Source organism: Lithobates pipiens, unplaced genomic scaffold (genome assembly GCF_037356315.1).
Source record: "Lithobates pipiens isolate NorthernLeopardFrog02 unplaced genomic scaffold, aLitPip1_a1.2 Scaffold_1, whole genome shotgun sequence".
Lineage (NCBI taxonomy): Eukaryota > Metazoa > Chordata > Amphibia > Anura > Ranidae > Lithobates > Lithobates pipiens.
This window is the reverse complement of record NW_027507685.1, coordinates 149,662,681-149,682,300: the sequence shown is the minus strand read 5'-3', so window position 1 is coordinate 149,682,300 and position 19,620 is coordinate 149,662,681. Positions and strand designations below refer to the sequence as shown.

The window sequence follows — 19,620 nt, the reverse complement described above, 5'->3', positions numbered from 1 at the left end:
CTACTGTTTATAATACTTTTGTCACATATTTTGTTGTGTCTGTATTTTTAGATTCTTCTAATAAATGTATAATTTTTATATAATTCTATACGTTTCTACCTATTGGATACTTAGATAGTCCTTTCATCATTACTGGTGTTACTAGGCATTATTATTTTCGAGTAGTCCTAGTTAAACCGTCCCCTTTCTTGTACACTTGTTCCATTGACAAGTGTCTTGGGCTGGCCATAGGTTCAAATTTCTTTCCTGCCTGCCATAGGTTGCAGGAAAGAGATCTGCATGATTCCCTTATCAGCACAGACAGCGATGACAGGGGAATCGCTCCTGCTGGGCCATTGTCTTCTCCAGGCGGAAACGGATGGGGGAAGCAGTTCCCTCCGGGAGCAGACAGTGATTACCACTAGCGGGTATTGTAGCCATAGCTTGTGTAGCACTGACCCCTGAAGGAGCTGCTAGTTTGAATTGGGCCTGCACTATACCGAGAAACCCCACTAACTTGACTCAATCCCCTTGATACAGCTGTGGTGCAATGTAATACAGTACAATATAAGACAATGCAAAGTACCTGTATTATATCCTCAGGATCCACTAGCTCCACCTGGTGGGGGAAAAAAAACTGTACGGCACACAACTGGATACTTAACCAGAAATATTGTTTACTGCAAAATATTTAGACAGGTGGCTACAGAAATTGTGCTGTCATCCCAACGTAGGACGACAGCACAATGTATTTCAATATAAAAACAATATTAACTGTATATTTATAATATATATATATATATATATATATATAAATATATATATATATATATATATATATATATATATAGCCCTGGGAGCTCCCCCTACTTTAAAGGCTAAAGGCTAAATGTGAGATCTGTCAAACCATGAATCAGACCGAGACAGAAGTACAATTAAATCACACTTGTTTATTAAATAAAAATAAAAAGGTAAATAGAGAAAGCGTAGTCAAAGCATAGCCGGAGTCCAGTAACCGGATCGAGTAGTCAGCCAGTCCAGAGTTCAATAACCAGATCAGGTAATCAGCCAGGCCAAAAGTCAGGGATCCAAGTAGAGCAACAGCAAGCAGGATAAGGAGCCAGAAGGGATGTCAGCAATCCAGTCTTTGAACAGAATCGCAAGAGATGGTTTCTTGTGATGTGACCAAGGCGAAGGCAGATATGAAGTGAGCTGGACAGCTTTAAGTAGGCAGGTCAGACGAGCTGGATAAGGAACAAGCTGGTAACTGTGGAGAGAGATGGGAGCTGGCAATTAGCTGACAGTGTATCTATCTGCTAATGCACTTAACACTACCCCCCCCCCGAACTGACAATGCTAATGCTAATGACTGGGAAGCTGCAATATGATACATTTTCGGTTTTGGGTTTAATACCACTTTAGGGGCTTCACAGAGTCACAGACATCGATTTGAAGAGTAACCCAAGTATTTGAGCCCTGTTATTACAATACATTATAGGCCAGAACAAATTGACTTGGACCTACCAAGCTTATTTTATGCAATGCAAATTATGCTGTACATGGCAAGAATCTCCAGTGGTGGTACTTACACAATTCCTTACTTTCCTTTGTCAAGCCTAATAAAGATTTCAATCCAAAGTAGTTTTGAAGGTTTCTAATTAGATTTGAGTTCTTATTACATTGAAGACTGTATTTACGTTGAAGACGTGTGTTTCTTGGATTTATATACTGTAATTTCAGTATTTTATATTCTATAAAACCAGAACAACCTTCAATCCCATAAGAGCTTGTATGCTATGTCCCTACCACAAGTATATATTCATTATTGTACATTTAATATAAAGCGATTAAAGTAGAACTGAAGGCAACATTTTTTGTTTTCATTTTGGATAGAGTAGTGGATGTTTGGGGAAATTTCCCTTCATTTATTGTCCCATAGCCACAGCAGGAATTAGGAGAAAGCCTTCCAATGTGAGGGAAATCTCTGATAGTTATCAGTTACCACACCAAAATGTGGGATTTCCTTTCACTTTCTGTGATAACCATCACCAGAACAAATAGAGAGTGCATCTCTCTAGCAGAGAGAAAAAAAGCAATATAGACCTAATTCTGTTCTAACCACTCTCTACTCTATGTAAAACAAAAGAAATAGTTTCCTTTTACTATGTTTTTGGGCAGTGGGTAAAAACAGCCTGCAGAAAAATATCTTAAGAAATGGTAGAACATACAAACTCCATGTAAATAGAGCTCTGAAGGAAATTGAATAACCTGAATATTTCCCCTTTGAAAATAAGGACATCCATTCATATTCTCATTTTTTTAGGTGATAACGTTTTTAGTTTTTTTTTTTTAGATACAGACAACAACACCAGCTATAAGTATCTACCCGATAGCTCTAATGGCTGTGAAAGAATCCAGCCATTTGGTTATAGCAACCAGACGCTTTGCCTATGCAGTATTGTATGCTCATGCCTATGCATATTAAGGTGGTTGTAAACCCAGTGAAGGGACTATCTTCAGGTGATACAAAGAGATGAAACAAACCCCCCTACATAAATTGTATCTGTACACACTATAGAGAGATATGCTTTGTTGATATTTCATGTCTGAGGTTTACATCCACTTTAAAGGATGGGTCCAGGAGTATGATCACCAACTGGTTTGTTACATTGTTTGTGGACATCAACAGCACAATCTCTGCTCCCGAGTTCTCATCTGCATCCATCTGCTGTAGACATCTTACCCCTAAAGGGCAGATCATGTTTGTTTAGTTTTTTTATACTTAAGTATGATTTAACTCCTCTTACCAACAAATTATCCATGTACACAAGCTTGGCATTTTAAAACACAAAACAAGAAGACCAAATTTACACATCTGCCAGAGTATGAAGAGATTGCATGCTGTGGTTGCATTTCACGCTAAAGATATTTGGCACCAAATTGTCTTCACACCACACATTTGTAAAGTGTAATTGAGTTTCTCATAATGGAAGTTTTGCCAAACACAGAAAATGGTTCCAGGTTCACAGCTATAGACTCCTCTCTGATTGATCCCCTGTTGAGTATAGTGGATAGATGATCTCAATCCCAACCTAATAAACTAACAGAGTGTTGCCGTTGGTGAGAACCATAGCTTAAATTATAAACAAGAGAAAATAAATTTAACAAGATCACAATCAAGAAAAAAAAGTTTACTTGCGAACAAAAAGACATAGGGGGCAATGTTTTCCTGAATCTCAACATTACCTGTTCATTTCAGCTCATTGACCTCTGTGACAAATCCTACATTGTGAGACAAAAAAGATGTAATAGTACATTCTCAAATATTATTAATAAAACTGGCTTCTGTTTTTAATGCTGACTCTAAAAAGTGGTACAAACTGGTAGGTGTTTTTTCAAAGAAGGAATAATTACTGAACCCTGTATGTTGTTCCTAGTGAACTTCATTGATGAGGCAGAAGTGAATGTTGGTGCAACAAGAATACAGATCAAGAGGAGGTAAGGTAAACGTTGGCCTTAGTAACAAAGGTGCCCCCCAAAATGGTAATCTTGGCAAAATGTACACCTCTAAGATGATATACTATTTGTGAAATAGTGTATTAATACTGACCAAAGTTAGATTGCCCCCATCCTATCACTTCTATATGAACTACGCAGCAATTTTTGGTATGGGTGGAAAAGGTTAACCCAAAGGCCCATACCCACGATTTGACTTTTTGACAACAACAGTTGGACGGGCCTGTTTTAGCGAACAATCTGACCATGTGTATGCTCCATCGGACAATTGTTTTCGGTTTTTCAACGGACAAATGTTTGCTCTGCATACTCTCAAACTCTCCAGCAACGAATGTGCGATGGAGGATAATCCGATCGTGTGTGCACAAGTCCATAGGACTAAAGTCCAAAGTACAAACATGCATGCTCAGAACCAATGCTAAAGATCAGACAACAATAGCAGAAGTTGCCCAAAGGATGGTGGCAAAGAGCTGAAAAAACACGTGATTTGGTGAAAGTTGGCTGAAAATGTTCTGCCGTGTGTATGCAGAACAAATTCACAGCCAACGCCCTTCGGACCAAAATCCACAAAAAATTCAGATGGAAGTCCGATCATGTGTATGAGGCTTAAGTCTGCATGAATAAATTCCTGTCATGTCACAATATAAAGCAACTGTATATTTTTTTTTCAGAAAATCTGTACTTTTTATTAATAAAAAGCAGAGGCTTAACTGCTAGGCAGGTGACTGTGCCTAGGCTGGGATGATGTCACCAGCCTGCTGCAGACAGGAGGAAGCATTTGTTTTTTCTCCTCTGCCCCAGTAATCAGACTGCAACATTATAAAACTGTAACAATTCAAAACAAGAGAGGCTAATCTGTGTTTAAAACGTTTAGAAATGCATCTGAGAATAGGATAGATATCAGAATTTACATGACTGTCATCTCTAAAGCCCCATACACACTATCAGATTTTCAGCTGATTTTTTCCTTCAGATTTACCAAAACCATATAATATGAGGTCAAACCTTAGAAGTTTCAATTTGTATGCAATCAGGCAGGCCCTTGCACTACATGGTTTTGCTAAATCTGAAGACAAAAATCAGCAGAAAATCTGATAATGTGTATGGAGCTTATTCCAGGAAATAGATTCTGATTCTGAACTTGGATGATACTTAACTAGATGCTGACCACTGGCCATCAAATGACGGGCAGGTGGCGCACCTATTGTGGCGGGAGGCCGTCATAAGACATCCTCCCATTTATACAGGCAATGCGCGCGATTATGCGCACGCATCTCTGTTCCTTCGGTGGTGGCGTGTCACGGAGACACGCCGCTCGCCACCGAGGGGGGTGAACAGGCATTGGGCATGGCTGTTTACTACGTGATCGGCCGTGATGAAGTCATGGCTGATCACAGATGGTTCCACCCCCACTGTGCGCGAGCGCACGTCATTGGCGCGTGTTCCCGGGAACACTGCTCGTCACCAACACTGGTAAACAGCCATTGGCTGGCTGTTTACCCACGTGATCGGCTGTGGTCCTTTCACAGCCGATCACTAAATGTAAACAAACTGCGGTAACGAGATGTTACCGGGTTCCCCTCCTCACACACCGATCGTGTGTGAGGAGGAGATTGCGGTAACATCTCGTTACCGCTTACAGTACACATCAAGCACACTGATTGCCCCCCCAATAAAGGGGACCTGTCACCACCCATTACAGTACCTGTCACTCACAGTCCATCAGAGTACCCGAGTACCTGTCACAGTCCATCCGAGTACCCATCACAGTCCATCCGAGTACCCGAGTACCTGTCACAGTCTATCCGAGTACCCGAGTACCCATCACAGTCCATCCGAGTACCCGAGTACCCATCACAGTCCATCCGAGTACCCGAGTACCTGTCACAGTCCATCCAAGTACTCGAGTACCCGTCACAGTCCATCTGAGTACCCGAGTACCTGTCACAGTCCATCCGAATACCCGAGTACCCGTCACAGCCTATCAAAGTAACCCGAGTACCTGTCACAGCCCATCTGAGTACCCGAGTACCTGTCACAGTCCATCTGAGTACCTGTCACAGTCCATCCGAGTACCCGAGTACCTGTCACAGCCCATCAGAGTACCCGAGTACCTGTCACAGCCCATCAGAGTACCCGAGTACCTGCCACAGCCCATCTGAGTACCTTTCACAGTTCATCTGAGTACCCGAGTACCTGTTCCAGTTTATCTGAGTACCCGAGTACCTGTCCCAGTTCATCTGAGTACCTGAATACCTGTCACAGTCCATAAGAGTACCTGAGTACCTATCACCACCCTTCAGAGTACCCAAATACCAGTCACCAGGCCATCAGAGAACCTGTCACCAGGCCATCAGAGTACCCGAATACCTGTCACCAGGCCATCAGAATACTCAAGTACTTGTCACCAGGCCATCAAAGTACTCAAGTACCTGTCACCAGGCCATCAGAGTACCTGAGTACCTGTCACCAGGCCATCAGAGTACCCGAGTACCTGTCATCAGGCCATCAGAGTACTCAAGTACCTGACCCCCCCCCCCAATCAGAGTACCAGAGTACCTATCTGCAGCCCATCAGAGTACCCAAGTACCTATTTGCAGCCCATGCCTCATAGAATATACATTGGGGTGTTTGCTTTCCAAAATGGGGTCATTTTGGGGGAAATTCCATTGTCCTGGTGCTCCAGGACCTTCAAAAGTGTGATGGGTTGGAATGAAATGAGATGTGTCGTTTATGCTCCTAGAACGCCTGAAGGTACTACTTCAATGTTCGGCCTCTGTATGTGGCCAGGCTGTGTAAAAGTCCTACACATGTGGTATCGCCATACTTAGGAGGAGTAGCAGAATGTGTTTTGGGGTGTCATTTTTGCTATATACATGCTATGTGTTAGAAATATCTTATAAATTGACAACTTTGTGTAAAAAAAAAAAAGCGTTTTCATTTTTTTACACATTTTCCAAAAACTTCTGGAAAAAAAATGAACCGTTCAAAAGACTCATTATGCCTCACAGATTATACGTTGGGGTGTTAGCGTTCCAAAATGGAGTCATTTTATGGGCAATTCCATTGTTCTGGTACTCCAGGGCCTTCAAAAGTGTAATAGGTGGCTGTGAAATGAGATGCGTCATTTTTGCTCGTAGAACGTCTGAAGGTGCCACTTCAATGTTGGTGCAACATACTCGGGAAGAGTAGCAGAATGTATTTTGGGGTGTAATTTGTTCTATGCATATGCTGTGGGTGAGAAATAACCTGATAATATGACAATTTTGTAAAAAAAAAAAAAAAAATCTTCATTTTGAAAAGAATTGTGGGAAAAAATGACAACTTAAAAAAACTCACCATGCTACTTACTTAATACCTTGGAATGTCTACTTTCTAAAAGGGGGTCATTTGGGGGGTATTTGTACTTTCCTGACTTGTTAGTGTCTCAAGAAATTAGATACACCTGATGTACTGAAGGCCTGATCAGATGTGATCAATTTTCAGTGATTGGCACCATAGTTTGTAGACTCTATAACTCTCACAAAGACCAAATTATATACACTAATTTGGGTTATTTTTACCAAAGATATGTAACAGTATACATTTTGGCCAAAATTTATGAAGAAAAATTACTAATTAGCAAAATATTATGACAGAATACACCGGCACCGGCTCTCCTCTCTGCCGAGAATTCGAGAAAACATCCTGCTATTCACTTATCCTGCTGTGGAGCAGACGGCGCCCGAGCCACACGGACCCAGGGGTGTTAGTGGACCGGCATTCCGCTGTCATAACTGACCGAAACCGGGGCCCACATGACGATGCCAGTCAAGATGGCGCCATGTCACAGCGCTCATCCAGGGACCTATACAAGGAGGCAGCACAGAAGCTTCTCTATGGAGGAAAGGCTCCCAAAGGACAACTTCCCACTGCTTCAGCCCTGGAGGATGTCGGTGGGGGACCATCTGAGGCGGATGATACGGTGCCGCTGGAGGATGGTGATGGATTGCCCCCAGACTGGAACACAGTGAGTACACCCAAGGACCTGTTTACAGGGCCCCCATCCGCCCCATTGTATCCTGCCCGACTTCGGGTGGTCGCACTAGGAGAAGTTCATTTTTTTGACCGCCCCGCGAATGCAGCACAATGGTTGGACCGGGAAGGCCGAGCACTTAAAGCAGCCATGGACCGGAACAACGCCCCGGACTGAAAGATGACCACCTATCACTTAGGACGCCATCCTGGTTTGCTGTCATCTTGCACTGTTGCCGTGAAGCTTTGACCATTTGTTCCATCCTTTCCACATTATTGACCGTTGTCATGCCTAGACATCTGCTTTTTGCCAAGGCGGATAAAGGAGAACATCGTGACTTCTTTTTTTCTACACAGTGGGAGACCCCATACACGCTGTAGGTGTGAAACCCCATTTGCAATCTACCCGTGGGTATTTTGGGAGTTTCCACAGCCTCCCCCCCCCCCCCCCTTAGTGGGTGCAAGGGAACAGTTTACCATTCAGCCTTTTTGGCTGAGAGCCCGGTTGGCTCTTACAGTTGCATTTTGCATTACAACCCTGTGTAGACTTCAGCCCTTTTGTCATAGCATATTGTTGACTTTTCGCTTTACCCCACAAGTAATTAGGTATAGCTCTCTGTTGCATACGGTCCTCGTGCAGATCATCACCGCTGCCTCTGGTAGTCAGTCTACAGCATCACCTTTGCTTTTTTATGCATATTATGTGGAGAAATCAAAATATGTATATGTGGATGTCATTGATGTTAAAGCATAATTATGGCCGCTAATTATCATGGAATGTTAGAGGTCTGGGGGCACCGATAAAGCGAGTGGCAGTCCTTCGGCATCTTAAAACAATGGGAGCAGGCATTGTATGCCTGCAGGAGACACATTTTTCCCCAGACCACCCCCCTAGTTTGTGCCCAAGAAAATATGAGATGCAATTTCACTCCACTTTTTCCGCTTACTCTAGGGGAGTAAGCATCCTAGTGGATCGAAATGTACAATTTCAGTGTTCCAGAAAGGTGATAGATGCATGAGGGAGGTATATATTTTTGCTATGTCAAATTTATGGCATGACTTGTGTATTAGCGGGGATATATATACCACCACCATATATGTCCGAGGTCCTCAGGTGTCTGGAGGGGTTCATGGCTCAATATCCAGAGGCCCCACTGCTAGCAGTGGGAGACTACAACAACTACCTGAATTACTTTCTAGACAAACCCAGCATCCGCCAAAACAACTGGTGCGGGACACACCCCCTTCGCCAGGGTACTGGAGGAGCTTGGACTGCTAGATATATGGCGAGTGAGACAACCAGGAACTAAAAAATACTCCTGCTATTGAGCCTCTCACGGAGGACTGTCTAGGATTGACATGGGGTTGGGTAACAGGGCCATGTTGCACGGGATTGTGGACTCGGGATATGCTGACAGACATATTTCTGGCCATTCCTCGTTCTGGGTGTCTATCTCTGTGCCTGCCACAATTAAAAAACCTATGTGGAGACTTAACACCTTCTGACTTGCTCTGTTTCCAGCGCCGGACCCAATTCGCAAAGCACTCGACCTCTTTTTACAAGTGACTGTCGATACTGCTACTCTAGGTATAGTGTGGGACACGACTAAGGCCTTTATGAGGGGGAAATTTATAAAGTTAATCAATCGAATAAAAACGGACACCAAGGCATGGGAGACCACGGTGCGGGGAATGGTCACGGAGACAGAGGACAGGTATATTGCTAATCCAACGGAAGATTCCAAAAGAGCCTGGCTGAGCGCACAGGCAATGTCTGGCCAATTGGCGTTGCAGCTGGCTGAGAACAAACGTTTTTTTCTGCAGCAGTCACATTTTGAGGAGGGGAGGCAACTGGGCACATGCTAGCAGTAATGGCGCGCGTGCAGCGGTCTTCCTCCACCATCTCGGCCATCTGTGACGTCCGGGGCAACCTGAAAACCCAGACACCGGACATTGTGCAGGTCTTTAGGGACTTTTATGGGGACCTGTATACTTCTAAAGTAGGGCCCACCGACACCGAAATACACGACTTCCTGGAAAGCTGTGAACTCCCTAGATTGCTGCAGGATGGCACGACCATGCTTGGTGCACCTTTGAAGGAGGAGGAATTAGCAGTGGCCATTTCGCAATCACAAAATAACAAATCACCGGGCATGGATGGTCTTCCCTCAGAGGTTTATAGACGGTACTCAGGCACACTTCTACCATTACTATTGAGGGTATACAATGAGACATATGAGGGGGGGTCTCTGCCGTGCTCCATGAAGGAGGCAATTATTATTGTGTTGTTGAAACTGGGTAAGGATGCCCACCAACCGGATTCATACAGGCCCATATTGCTATTGACGGCAGATGTTAAAATACTGGCCCGGGTATTAGCCAACAGACTGGCAAGAGTAATTCATAAAATAATACACAAGGACCAATGTGGGTTTATAGCCACAAGATCCACGGCGCAAAATATTAGGAGGCTCTTCCTCAACCTGCAACTTCCAGTGAGCAATACTGGCAATAGGGCAATTTTCTCACTGGATGCAGCTAAGGCCTTCGACAGCGTCAAATGGCCTTTCCTGTGGAAGGTACTGAAGCAGGTGGGACTAGGAGATAATTTTATTAGATGGGTGAGGCTATTGTATACTGAACCCTCTGCTAGGTTCAGAATAAATGGAGACCTCTCGGAGCCATTTCCATTATTTCGAGGCACTAGGCAGGGGTGTCCTTTGCCACCCCTGCTGTTTGCCCTAGCCCTGGAACCCTTGGTGGCAAGAATTCGGAGGGACACCAACATTGTAGGCTTTCAAAGGAGGCTGGGTACTGACAAAGTGTCATTTTATGCAGATGACACCCTGTTGTATCTGGGGGACACCCAGAGTACACTACGGACAGTCATGACCCTGATCGGGGCTTTTGGGAAGCTGTCTGGCCTCTCCATTAATTGGGGAAAGTCTGTACTGCTCCCATTGGATCCCCTGGACGCTCCACTGCCAGCATGTGTGGGAATGATACAAATAGTATCCTCCTTCTGCTACCTGGGCATCCAAGTGACATCTGACACAGTTCAATATATACAGCTAAACCTGGTCCCTCTCCTAGATAACTTTAGGGAGAAATGCAAAGTGTGGTGCAAACTACCCCTATCGGTAGTAGGAAGAGCCAACCTTATTAAAATGGTCTGGGCACTGCAACTGCTATATATATTCAACAACCCCCCAGTGTGGATACCATGAAAATGGTTCCACAAAATAGAATCCCAATTTAGAGAACTCATCTGGCGCAAGAAGAATGCCAGAATAAGTTTATCAACGCTGCAACACACCAAAGAAGAGGGTGGGCTGGCTATCCCGCATCCAAGGGCATATTACCTGGCATCTCAGTTGCAACAACTGGGGGGGGGCTGGGGTTTGCTGGAATCAGAGGACCCTATCCGCAAGCTCTTGGACCTACCAGGTGAGAGTGTATCTGCTCTCACCAGGCTAGAAGCAGGTTATGTGCACCTGGATTCTGGGGCACCCACGGTGAAATTTCTTAACACATTGTGGGCCTACGTCAAAAAGTTGCTGGGGATTCAAGGTTTTCTAGCCCATACTCCCATTTGGCAAAACAGACAATACAAAGAATTATTGAAACTCAAGAGGTTTAGGAAATGGGAAGAGGCAGGTATAAAATATGTCACCCAGCTCTTCAGTGGTCCCACTCTTAAGTCATTCCTAGAACTCCAGGGGGAATTCGGGCTTGCACGTACCTTTTTAAGACAGAAAAAGGGACTAAGGACACAGATTTCCAGTTGTTTTCTCTGCAGCCTCAGATGCACTGGACAGTGAATAAATGGGAAATGCTCTGTGCTGAGCAGTTTCCCGTTCATTCACAAACTGAAGCATAGTGAAAATGTTTGCTATCCTTTAGTTATGAATTAATGGTTATAGATCACTCTGTGTTCAGGGGAGCACATAGGGGTCCCGGGCAGCAGAAATAAGAGGAACAGTGACATGAGGGGTGGTGTGGGTGGCATATGCTGGTACCGATCCCCTGTATTATCCTCCTGTGGCAGCTAAATGCCAGTGGGAGGAAGAAGCCTACTTTCAGCTGCTGCAGGAGGAAAATACAGATCTTTTCCAGTAAATGCTGCCCCTGTTGACTCACCTGTCTAGATTTGATTGCAATCTAAGGGTTGCTGCCCACGGATTAGGGTGTGCCCAGGCCACCAGTATGCATGCCTATGGACAGAGGTATCTCCCAAAATGGACCCAAGACAACTTTAGGTATGTAAAGGGATAGCTCCAAAAAAGTAAGTTAAATGGAAATGAAATAAATGCAGAATTGCTTTAAATTTATTGTTTAATAAGAAGTGTCAAAAGTGACAGATCCTCTTTAAAGCCACAAATATTTTTATATATTTGATGCTGTAAGGTAGAACAGTAAGGGCTATGTCGCAATAGAGATTCTGCCACTGGCAGCAGCTTGCTGGTACGACTTGGGCCTAAAATAACCTCATTTGTAACTAATAATTATAATCTCATTACCTTATGCTTGTAATACATCTATTCTGCTCACTGAAAATGTCAAATTGTGTTACTAAATTGGAAAAACAGGCAAACTTTCCAACACCAACTGTAGCATAGAGAGCTGTTGACAGGCCGCTCATGCGACCTACAAAACCATTCCCACTTTAACAGCATATACTTATATAATGAGTCGAACACAAATATGAAAAACAATTTACAAAATGTATTACAAAGTGTTCTGCCTTAAAATTTACCAGTAAAATGGAGCTGTACTTTAAAGTGCAGCAGTGTTTGGTCCAAAGCAACCCATAGACACGAGATGACAGTTGTGTTAATCTCATGTCTTTAGGTTGAAGCAGATGACTTCAGGCCATCTGCTCTCACTGGGAGTACTGATCAAAGAGGTTAGAAAACATGTCCAGATCACGTTCCCCTTTGAAATAAGCAATATTTTTCATGGAGTGCTGTAGCAGCAGTGGTGCTGAAGGGCCATTGGATTGCTCCTACATGTCTCACTGCTATCCTAGGTTAATGGGCCCTATGAAGTATGTAATGAAACCTTTTAGTAGAGGCTCCGGTATTTTATGATGCCAACTGGCTTGCCTGGTATCTCAAAATTAGGTTTCATTATGCCTTGGAGAGCCCATCTAATTACTCCAAGTTCCGGGAACAAGCATAGTTACAACTCCACCTGTAAAGTTTGGTGCTTGAGTAGCCTATTGATAGGCCAGGCCTTTGTTACAGTGGAGGTGTGGGGGGAGCCAATTCTCTGTTTTTCATAAAGTCAGAATTGAGAAAGTTAGGGCTCCAATTATATGCTGAAGCCATATTTTGAGAAGCCAACTATAGCTGCTGGCTTTGTTAAAGACTACTTCACCTAGTTCCCCTAATTTATGAATAATTTACTACCATTAAAGTGATATTAAAGGCTTTCTTTAACCACTTCAATACCAGGCCTATTCTGCCACTTCTTTCCTACATGTTAAAATCATAATTTATTTGCTAGAAAATTACTCAGAACCCCCCAACATTATATATATATGTTTTTTTTTAGCAGACACCCTAGGGAATAAAATGGCGGTCATTGCAACTTTTTATCTTGCACGGTATTTGCGCAATCATTTTTCTAACGGCTTTTTATGAAAAAAAAAAAACGCTTCATGAATTAAAAAATAACAAAACAGTAAAGTTAGCCCATTTTTTTTGTATAATGTGAAAGATGATGTTACGCTGAGTAAATAGATACCTAACATGTCATGCTTTAAAATTGCGCACACTCATGGAATGGCACCCAACTTCGGTACTTAAAAATCTCCATAGGCGACGCTTTGAAAGTTTTTACAGGTCACCAGTTTAGAGTTACAGAGGAGGTCTAGTGCTAGAATTGTTGCACATGCTCTAATGCATGTGGTGATACCTCACATGTGTGGTGTGAACGGCGTTTACATATGTGGGCATTACATGTGCGTTCACTTCTGAACGCGAGCTACCGGGGACAGGGGCATTTAAAAAAAAATGTTTACTTTATTTTTTTTAATTATTTTTTTTTTTGCACTTTTTTTTAATTCCTATTACAAGGAATGTAAACATCCCTTGTAATGGGAATGGTGTGTGACAGGTCCTCTTTATGGAGAGATGCGGGGTCAGTAAGACCCCACATCTCTCCTCCAGGCTGGAAAGCATGAGATAAAGAAACAAAATTCACAGATCTCATGCTGACAGCTGCAATCGCGGCTTTGTTTACTTCCACAATGTTATGACGTCACGCCTGCTCCTCCGACGGTCATAGAGTTCTCAGACTGGTCACCGGAAATCTCTATCGTCGTCATCCAGCGCCAGCCGATTCTTTCTCCGGGCCACCAATGGCACAGGAGAGCCCGGAGAAGCATCGGGCGTCCCCTCCCGTCGCCTATAAGAACAGTCAAGCATTCAAGAATGAACTGTTGCTATGATCATTCTTATCGTGCATAGAATCGCTGGCTTGAAAAAATTATATCTGAATGATGCCTGTAGCTGCAGGCATCATTCAGATATCCCCACTCAATGTCAAGGATGTCATATGACACCCTAAGGTATTGAAGTGGTTAAAAAATAAAATAAATAACAAACTTATCATACTCACTTGCTCTGTGTAATGGTTTTGCACAGAGAAGCCCAGATCCTCCTCTTCTTGGGTCCCTTGTCGGAACTCTTGGCCCCTCCCTCTTGCTGCATCCCAGTGCAAGCAGGCTCGTTCATTCACACACGAAGCCGTTGCTCAGTCCTGCCCCCTCTCTCCTCATTGGCTCACTGGCTGTGATTGACAGCAGTGGGAGCCAGTGGCTCCCATAGCTGTCTCAGCCAATGAGGAGAGAGTTCCCAGAGAGCCAAGGCGCTTGTGCACATTGCTGGATGGAGATGAGGCTTAGGTAAGTATTGGGGGGTCATAGAATGCAGTAAGGTAAAAAACCGTGATCTTTTTGAAGCACTTTAAACTACATGGAAGGATATGGCAAACAGCTTGAGTCAATACAGTAGACGATAGCAACGGAACAACAGACGCTGGTCTGCATGGGAATATAATAAATAGACTAGCTAGGAGTTAAAATAATGAAATCTCTTCTCCCAATTACAGAATAAAACAGAAAACATGTGCACGCTTCCATTAAAACCTCCCATATATGAGAAAACATCGCTTTTGAAATGCCCTTGCAATTTACAGTGTGTGAAAATCACAGGCCTCATCCTCTAAAACTTTTTTTTTTTTGCTCCCCCTCCCACAGGAAATATTTCTGTCATAGTGTAACCGTTATTTGTAACCTCCACAGCTCGCCTCCCCCTTTCCTTCCTGCTCTATCTCTCTCTCTCTCCCTCGTTCTCGCTCTCAGGGGGGAAAAAAGGTCATTGCGCAAATGATTAGTCAGAGCTCAGTTGCTATAGCAACCAGCTCATGTAACTGGGACAGGCATGCATTCAGGACAAGAGAGAGGTCGACCATTAGCGTGTGCTGGCGAGCTGAAGCCCTTTGTATTTACTTTCAAGCAAGCCTCCATGAAGCCCCATGCTGCCTGCTATACCCGGACAGGTCTCTTCTTAATGACTGAATTTGGTCCACATTATTTATTCGATTTCTTACCATTTTTTCCAATTCTCCCCCAATTTTTTTTTTCTTTTCATTTTTATCCTAGAGGTTTTTTTGTTTTCCTATACATTTCTTTCTGGCAATCATAGACCTCACATCATTTAACATTCTTATACCTATTCATGCCCCGATTCATCAAGATTCCATATATTTTATGTATTGATTTTTTTTTTTTTTTTTTTTTTTTTTTAGATTTAAAAGCAGATCTATTGTAATTATGTTGTCAATTATGTTTTCCTTTTATTTTATTTTTGTCTTTATTTAATTCAAAATAAAGCTGTTTTTGTTCTAATATACTGTGTGATAGGAAATTTGGACATTTGAGACTTGTTTGAGAGTATTTATCATGAACAGAAAATATTGATCTACTGGGTATAAAAATGCATCATGCTTTATTTCAGAATTAACTGTTTTTACTGTTTATTTAACAATTTAAAAATATTTATGCCTTCATTTAGTAATTCTTTTGGTTATTACATTATAATATGTGTTTTAGAATCTGATGGCTATATTTAAGTATTTATTTTGTATAAATGCAACATACCTGTGGTGTTACTGAACCACCTTAGAATGATCTCCACTAGAGGGGGGGTAACCTGGACACCTGGCCTCAAAAGCTACTAAACAAAGCTGATTTATTTAACATAGTTTCTATAGCAAATATGGATGAATATAGCAGTTTCAGGAATTTATGAGACCTGTAGATATTTAAAGTAAACCAATCATAGGGGAAATATAGGACTGCCATAGCTGACCTCCCTTTGAAAATACTAGCTGACCGGCTGTACTGCTAACACACTGGCTTCAGTACTTTCTCTGTCACCGATCAGAAAAAAATATGCAGATCAGTAAAGTCAGAAGTGCTTTTTTTGCATAATTATTCCAGCTCGGTGGTTCGAAACACTGAAGCAAGACTAGCATGACAGCCAGGTAATTAGCATTTTGCCTCCATGTTTCTCTTATGGTATGTTTCCTTGTAGTACAGTGGGGAATTTCATCCTTACTTCCTGTCCAGTGAACTGAAAGAAAATTGCTGTCAGCTGAAACAGGAGGGCTTTTTTAAGCCTAAAATGATATGATATGTAAAACAGCAGGCTTCAAAGCAAATTTAAAGTAAACCATTGACCATTTCTACTAAACCTGCCCTTGAGATATTTAAAAGTCACTTCAAGGTGCCTGCACACATGTTCACTGTATTACAGGGCTTTCCATTGGCTACAAAACCTTGGGTGCATTGGCTCACCCCATGTGAAATAAATAGAAGGTGGAGAAGGGGGGAAGGTGGAGAAATCGGTAACAACATGACCAAGAATCTTTAGCAGTTTTTTTTCAGCAACTATGGGTAGCTGGAGAAGTTATCCTTGGTGACCATTTCCCATGTGTTAAAAGGGTACCCCTGTTAGTTTTTGCCACATCATACACATCATACACATTAAAATGTTGTTGGCGAGATTATAATGTGGGCACCTCCAAGTGCTCTGCAATGTTACTTTATTTCCTAAGCACCAGGGATACTGGTGACATTTGGTTATGGGTACTGTATTAAGCAGCTCTTGACCACATCTCGGTCATGACTATACTGTGGCCTACCTCTTCCTGTCCTTGTAGGCCTCCTTATTAGCTAATGAAGCTGCAATATAGAAGTCAATGGAGAAGCTAGAATGAAGGAAAGGAAAGTACAACAGCTTGACCTCACAAGGTCTAGTTCCCTAGCTGCACAATATTGCTACCCAGTTGTGGGCCTGCTGGGGGCTATAGAAGTAAATGAATAGTGTACGCAGGCTTCTACAGCTGACTACAGTGTAATCCCACTTGAAACATCCAAACAACCCAGAGGAGTAACACATTTGTTTTAGCCCCTGTACACATGGTCGGACATTCCGACGGAAAATGTCCGATCGGACCGTGTTGTCAGATAATCCGACCGTGTGTGGGCTCCATCTGACTTTTTCCGTCGGAATGTCCAACCAACAAAGTTTGAGAGCTGGATATAAAATTTTCCGACAACGTGATCCGATCGTACAAAGTCAGATCGTTTGTAGAGAATTCCGATCGGACAAAGTGCCACGCATGCTCAGATCAACTTACGAGACCAAAGCTATTGGCTACTAGCCTGAACGTAGTCCTGTCGCAACGAACGAATGTCATCACGTTCCGAACGATCCGATTTTCTGACAACTTTGTCCGAACGTGTGTATGCAACACCAGTTTCGGACAAAATCCATCAGAAAAAATGTGACGGATTTTGTGGTCGGAATTTCTGACCGTATGTACAAGGGCTTACATATATACATTTTCTACAATGACAATTAACAATAATAGTATACGTGAGTTCTGGTCAAGTATTATGTCATATCAATGTATTTATCACAGGTACTTACCGTATATAGCACTGTCAATTTATGCAGTGCTTTACATATATATTGTACATTCACATCAGTCCCTGCTCTCAAGGAGCTTACAATCTAAGACCCCTAACTTACTTTCATATACACACAAACTAGGGCCAATTTAGACAGGAGCCAATTAACCTACCAGCAAATCTTTGGAGTGTGGGAGGAAACTGGAGTATCCGGAAGAAACCCATGCAGGCACAGGGAGAACATGCAAACTCCAGGCAGGTAGTGCTGTGGTTGGGATTTAAACCGGCAACCTTAGTGCTGCTAGGCGGACGTGCTAACCACTTAACCTTTGATCTTTGTGTTCATACTGTAAAGAAAAAAAGGAATTTCCTTGGATGAGTGTTTGAAGCAGATGGGTTCACAAAGCTGGTGTCAAAGGCTTTATCTACTACTGGTGTAACCAGGGGTATATACATGGTTTAGCAGTGATCAGTATTCTCTTTACACAGAACTCTCCTTCCACTAAATTGAAAACCCAATGTTTTTTAGTAGCATCTCAAACTGCATACAGTGTAGGTATATGCCAATGGAACAAATGGCCGGCCTGAGCTAAATTCTGCTTGGGAAGGGGCATTCTGTTTCTTATGTGCCCATTCTGATAACTGCTTCTTGATGTCCTTTTCTGGATGTCATACCATATGGCTCCAGTAAAACTCCCATTAGCAGCTAGTGACAGAGAGAGGCATTCAATTGTAAGTCCTCCTTTACACATTGTAGCAAGCAGATTAACCAAGATTGTCAATGTGACTTTTTTCTTTCTACCAATTCTCCAAGAGGGTTCTAATGTAATTTTTATTGGTTCCTCCAGTTCAGTTTGCCTATCTGTTGTCCAAACAAGGAGCACAGGATGCATATATTAAAATGGCATATATGCTGTATATCAACTGCTGGATATGACTAGATGTTTGTTTAATACTCTCCTCCCCTTTTATAATCATTCACACATTGTTCTTGATAATGTCACCACAATGTTTGGCTGGATTGTTAATGGCCACAGTGGGCAATCAGCAGCCAATAATATGCAACAAATTACCCAAGTTAATGGTACCCAAACAGCCAGGAGGTCTTTTGAAGGGTAAAAGTGCTCAAGCTTTCAGTCACATCACTCTGGCTTACAGCCACCTCAAACAAAAGCCCAATTGGACCTAAGTGATGTACTATAAATCCTTTTAGGGTGCATCAGAATAATAAGCGTGTAAAGTCTTAAAATCAGTAATTTCAATCTGTGCATATGGGACAAAATTGAATGTTACTAGGCTATTTCTTGTATAATTTGAATGTATTTAAAATCGGCATTTGGATTTAGTCACTAGATGGTGCTAAATATCATAGGAAATTTCTATGCTACAAAAATTATCTGTCAAAAAATACAGTAAGGTGTCAGCCAAAAATAAAGTGTGGAGTTGAAAAAAAATCTTACTTTATGTTATTGTATCTTTTGAAAAAAAAAACATTTTTTTTATTTATCAGGCAAAACAAACAATCAGTTGTTTTCAAAAGATGGAAACAAAGTGGAATCTTCCTTTGTTTCAACAGTCCAACGTCTTTGAGGTCCCCCTCTGGCATCTTCTCCCTAGCTTCTTCTGGATGCTGGTCTTCAGCAATCTTGGGTGGTGCGGGATGATGTCACTCTTCATGCTTAGTCTATATTCTACGGAAGACTGTGAGCAGCCAAGTAGGTTCATTTTACTATAGAAGAGAGAATACATGTCTCTTCTGCAGTAAAGGGCCTGCCTGCTCACAGTTTTTTTTAATATTAGACTTTTGTCCCACTTTCAAGTGGTTGTAAGCCCTTACATATACCCACTGAAGTGACTGGTGATTTTTTAAAGCTTGTCTGAGATTTCAGAAAAAAAGGGAGGCAGGGAGCTGAAGTTACACTCTACAGAGCTCAGTAAGGAGAGCTCGGAGAGCTGATTGGAGGGAAGGAGCACACACCCCTCAACACATCACACAGGAACAGAGCTGAGGCTGTCAATCAGCTGGAGCTCCCTCCCCTGTCACCTTTTTTCTCTTGGTGTCAAGGAAACTTTCAGAAGAGATTCATGCTGATAGAAGAGGAATGAAGGAGCAAACAAAAATGACA

General features: G+C 42.5%; 1 long non-coding RNA gene across 1 annotated transcript; it reads right to left on the bottom strand.

Annotated features, from left to right (window-relative positions):
- Nucleotides 1-909: 909 nt before the first annotated feature.
- LOC143975932 (uncharacterized) lies at nt 910-17,836 on the bottom strand. Its single transcript, XR_013272433.1, has 2 exons — nt 17,668-17,836; nt 910-1,246 (listed from the first exon to the last, which is right to left on the bottom strand). It is a non-coding gene; the product is annotated as an uncharacterized LOC143975932 (long non-coding RNA).
- Nucleotides 17,837-19,620: the final 1,784 nt, after the last annotated feature.